This window comes from Schistocerca piceifrons, chromosome 4, assembly GCF_021461385.2.
Source record: "Schistocerca piceifrons isolate TAMUIC-IGC-003096 chromosome 4, iqSchPice1.1, whole genome shotgun sequence".
Taxonomy (NCBI): Eukaryota; Metazoa; Arthropoda; class Insecta; order Orthoptera; family Acrididae; genus Schistocerca; species Schistocerca piceifrons.
Genome location: NC_060141.1, coordinates 593,455,352 through 593,460,623, shown reverse-complemented (window position 1 = coordinate 593,460,623; position 5,272 = coordinate 593,455,352). Strand labels below are relative to the sequence as shown.

The following is a 5,272-nucleotide window of genomic DNA, read 5'->3' as shown; positions in this document are numbered from 1 at the left end:
CTTTCCGTACGAGCTCTGATTTCCCTTATTTTATCGTGGTTATCGTTCCGCCCTATGTAGGACGACGTCAACAAAATATTTTCGCATTCGGAGGAGAAAGTTACTGATTGAAATTTCGTGAGAAGATTCCGTCGCAACGAAAAACGCCTTTCTTCTAATGATTTCTAGCCCAAAACCCGTATCATTTCTGTGACACTCTCTCTCATTCTAACTTCTGAGGTCATCAGTCCCCTAGAATTTACAACTACTTAAACCTAACTAACCTAAGGACATCACACACATCCATGTCCGAGGCAGGATTCGAACCTGCGACTGTAGCGATCGCGCGGTTCCAGACTGTAGCACCTAGAACCGCACGGCCACCCCGGTCGACGACTATTAGTCCCATAGCAAATATAAAGAGGACATTTAATGTAGTTAAATTTTGTACTGGGATATGTTTTCGCAGGAGGCCGCGGTTTTCGAGTTATTCAAGAAAGACGCGTTTGAAGGTCACTTTGTACGTTTCTCTTGAACAATTCGAAAACTGTAGCCTCTAGCGAAAATTTATCCTAGTACAAATTTTAACTGCAGAAAATTTTCTACAAAAAGGCCCTGTTCATTTTCTCTGTATGACTAGTATTTTGCTTGTAGTGAGCAAGAGAATATGATAATCATGCACATGATATTTGAAGGTGCTGCGAGTTGCATATCATCCTCAGACTTGAGCAGCTGAATCACCATGTACACAATTATCATTTCCTTTGGGCCTTTGTCCCACTTCAACGCAGGGTCGGCCGTGGTACTATAGGTTTGGCGATGTTAGTGCCAGAGGAGTGTCGGTAGCCCTTCCCGTCGCCACCCTGTACCTTCTGGGACGGAATTAGTCCACCCCAGCTGTCTGCGTCTAGTGTAAGCCATGAAATAGTGCAAACATTTTGAAATATCTGCGAATCGGGTAACTCAAGCGGAAAGTGAGGACCAGCCCGGTATTCACCTAGTGGGATGTGGGAAACAGCCTAAAAACCACATCCAGGCTGTCTGACACACCAGTCCTCGTCGGTAATCCACCAGGCGGATTCGATTCGGGGCCGGCGCGCTTACCCGAGTCCACGAAGCAGCGCATTAGCGCTTTCTACTAACTTGGCAATTATTCTGTACACAGTCAAATAGTGGAAATAACTTACCGAAAATTTTACATAACTGTGGGTCCAGAAATAGAAAAATATTGCCATGATTAAGGGTCGGCAACGGCCTTGCCGCAGTGGATACACCGGTTTCCGTGAGATCACCGAAGGTAAGCGCTGTCGGGCATGATCGGCACTTGGATGGATGACCATCCGGGCCGCCATGCGCTGTTGCCATTTTTCGGGGTGCACTCAGCCTCGTGATTCCAATTGAGGAGCTATTCGACGGAATAGTAGCGGCTTCGGTCAAGAATACCATCATAACGACCGGGAGAGCGGGGTGCTTACCCCACGCCCCTCCTATCCGCATCCTCCACTGAGGATGACACGGCGGTCGGATGGTCCCGGTAGGCCACTAGTGGCGTGAAGACGGAGTGTTAACAGGATTAAGGGTCACATGCATCCGAAATTTTATGTGGATGTAGCCCAGTTTTTCCTCGTTTCATCTTCACTTTACTTTAAGCAGAACATTCTTAAATTTTGAAACAACGTTATACGAGGTTTGTCCGGAAAATACGTATAAAAGTTGAATAATAACTTTATTTTACAATAATTCAGGTATTACAATATGGTCTCCTTCAAAGTACTCGCCCTGAGACGCGATACACTTCTGCCAATGCCGTTTCCACTGTTGATAACATTGGTGAAAGTTTTCAGTTGTGATGTTGTTCAGTTGCCGTGTCGTTTCCGCCTTGATGGTTTCCACATCTCCCAAGTGCCGTCCCCGAAGCACTATTTTGCATTTCGGGAACATGAAGAAGTCACACGGGGCTAAATCGTGTGAATAAGGCGGGTGGTCTGTCACGGTGATTGAGCTTCGGGCCAAGAACTCGCGCACAACGAGCGACGTGTGAGCGGGCGCATTGTCGTGATGAAGGATCCACCTGCCCCCTTTTGCCAACTCCGGTCGAACTCGGGCCACACGAGCTCTGAGACGTGTCAGAACTTCAACGTAAAAATTTCCGTTCACTCTCTGGCTGGGAGGGACTAATTCCTTGTGAACAATGCCCCTAGATTTTCGCGACATTTTTTTTCTCGATTCTCCTGCTAGTTTCCATTCCTTGCTTTGAGATTTGAGCTCCACATAGAATTCGTAAAACCAGGACTCGTCTACAGTGCGGTTGAGAAGGTCCCCTCGTTCCTCTGCTTCCAACCAATCCTCACAGCACTCAACCCTCTTTGCTTTCTGTTCTGGCGTCAAGAGCTTCATTTCAAGTTTTTGTGTCAGGATTTCGTGAACGATTGTTTTGGGGATTGACAGCTCGTCAGCAATCATTCTGACTGTCAATCTACGGCGTTTAAGAACACAGGCCCGAATTCGTTCGACATTTGCATCGGAACTCGATGTCGACGTGCGTCCTGGACGAGGGTCATCGTTCACTTCTTCTCGGCCATCCGGGAACCTTTCTAACCACTTAATCACGGTTGGTTCCTTCAGAGAATTGTCTCCGTAAACCTGTTTCAAACAGTCAAAAATCTCACGGCCATTCTTGCCTAGCTTTGCAAGAAACTTGATTGAGATATTCACTCTGCAACGGAGTGTGCGCTGGTATGAAACTTCCTGGCAGAATAAAACTGTGTGCCGGACCGAGACTCGAACTCGGGACCTTTGCCTTTCGCGGGCAAGTGCTCTACCAACTGAGCTAACCAAGCACGACTAATGTCCCGTCCTCACAGCTTTACTTCTGCCAGTATCTCGTCTCCTACCTTCCAAACTTTACAGAAGCTCTCCTGCGAACCCTGCAGAACTGGCACTTCTGAAAGAAAGGATATTGCGGAAACATGGCTTAGCCACAGCCTGGGGGATGTTTCCAGAATGAGATATTCACTCTGCAGCGGAGTGTGCGCTGATATGAAACTTTCTGGCAGATTAAAACTGTGTGCCGGACCGAGATTCGAACTCGGGACCTTTGCCTTTCGCAGGAAAGTGCTCTACCAACTTTTTTTTAATTTACATTTTTTTACCTTTTTTTACGATTACCACTTTTTAAAAATTTATTTCCAATGTCAGGCTTACCACCTTTGCTGACATACATTTTGTTGTACTACCGCATAAATAGTGTCTACAATGTCCATATGTTGACAAATAGTGGTTAATTAGAAAATTAATTAATTAAGGAAATGAATAAAACTGAAAATGCCCACATGAAAGACATTAAGACGTTGCGGATAGTACAAATACAAAAGAAACATGCTCCTGTAGCAATGAAATGAAATTCGTGTCGGGGGCGACACCTGCTCACGACCCGACGTTCGATAGAGCAAGAGAGCCATCTATCGACTCGTTCTCCAGACGTTGGTGTAAGACTGGGTCGTCTTCTCGAAATTAACTAAGGGTCCGTAAGTGTGATCAATGTCTACCTCGGCTTCTTCGTCTATCTCATCTCTCACCTGTCACACCCCATCTGGCCGGCGGGTCGGTAAATGTAAGTCGCAAGTAATTAGCGAAGTCTTGCTTATATTTCTTATGCTGTTGCAGCTTCGTGTGTCCATCCAGGAGAAAATGCCAAAAATCAATTTTGTCCTTTTCCGGTTCGTTATACACGTAGCCCACCACCATTCCCCGTACCCATGTCACTGCATTGGTTTTTTTGGACCGGAAAATAAGATTCTTGGGGGAAAAAAAGTGTGTCTGATGAAATTGTGTTAGGGGCGGAGAGTAACAGGAACGCCAATATCTGTTGTGCCAAGTGCCACACTGGAGCCGTCCCACTACATGCTAAACAATGTTCATCAGTGTCCACTGTTGCGCAGCCTAAACATAGTGGAGTATCTGCCAAATGAATCGCGTGCCGCCGTTGATTCGTTACGAACTTCCTATTTACCACCACATACCATGTTGAGCGTACCGACGTTGGGAGGTAAACGTTCCGTATAACGCGCCATATCTGTCGCCAGTTCTTGTCTGCGTACTTCTTTTCCAGGGAATTCCTGGGGCAGCGGCGCAGTAAGAGTTGGTATACGTCTCGCGTCGTCGGTAGTCGTGTTGTTGGGAAGGAATCTCTGATATAGCTAAGCTCCAAAATAAAAAAAAAAGACTTGAAATGTGCCAGCTTCGGTGAAATATGGCCCACATTGACTGGGGGCAGCATTGAAGTGGGCGCTAGTACATCGGCCAACGCACCCGAGGTATTGCGAAATTGACCGCTCCTCTGTCGGAAAATCCCTTTTCATATACGTTCACTAGACCAAGTCCACCCTCTCCAGTTGGTAGCGTAAGCGTTGTGTATTGGATCTTAAACAGGTGTTCCACACTCGCGTAGGTTCCGAAAGTTGCTTGTATCCGTGATGCCATTGCGCGCATTAAAGGCAGGACATACGCTGCGTGAGTGAGTCTCGGAGCTAGGTATACGTTAACATAGGTCACCCTCTGAATCATATCCAACGTTCTTAATTTCTGTAACAGCACCATTGTCCGCATCAGCTTCAATATGCGTCGGTAGTTATCCGCTGCTGTCCGCTGCACATCCGTGTGGAACGTAATACCTAGGCATTTTATGGCCTTAACTAAGATGAGCGGGCCTTCCTCCCCCGGTTGTAATCCTCGACCGACATTCATGCAGCGTGATTTTTGTAGATTAAGCAGGCTTCCTGCGTCCATCCCGTATCGCTGTATCCATGCCAACGCCGTACGTACTTCTTCGCCTGTCCGTGCCACCAGCATCACATCGTCAGCATAAGCGCGGCAATGAAAGGTCAGTTGTGGCAACGGCACTCCTTCCAACCGTCTTCGGAGACCATATAGACAGGGTTCCAAAGCCATTGCATACAAAAATATCGAAAGGGGGGCAACCTTGACGAACTGACCTTGAAATAACAATGTAGTCAGTGCCCCGCCCATTCACCGAGACCTTTGATCGTACGCCGTGTAACAGTCGCATGATCACTAGAATGAAGGCCTGTGGGATTCCCAATCTGCCCATCACCGCATGCAAAAAGGTATGATCCACTCTGTCGAACGCATGATCGAAGTCAATAGCGACGAGTGCCCCACGCACTCGGCATGCCGCTGCTAATGCGATGATATCTCGGTAGTCACCGAGCGCCGTATGTACGTTGCTTTACCGCCGAGGCAAGTTTGATCTATGAGGAGTCTATCAGAAAGT

At 47.2% G+C, this 5,272-nt stretch overlaps 1 pseudogene; it reads left to right on the top strand.

The window, feature by feature from the left end:
• The first annotated feature begins 1,225 nt into the window (after window positions 1–1,225).
• On the top strand, window positions 1,226–1,343 carry LOC124796520 (annotated as a pseudogene).
• Window positions 1,344–5,272: the final 3,929 nt, after the last annotated feature.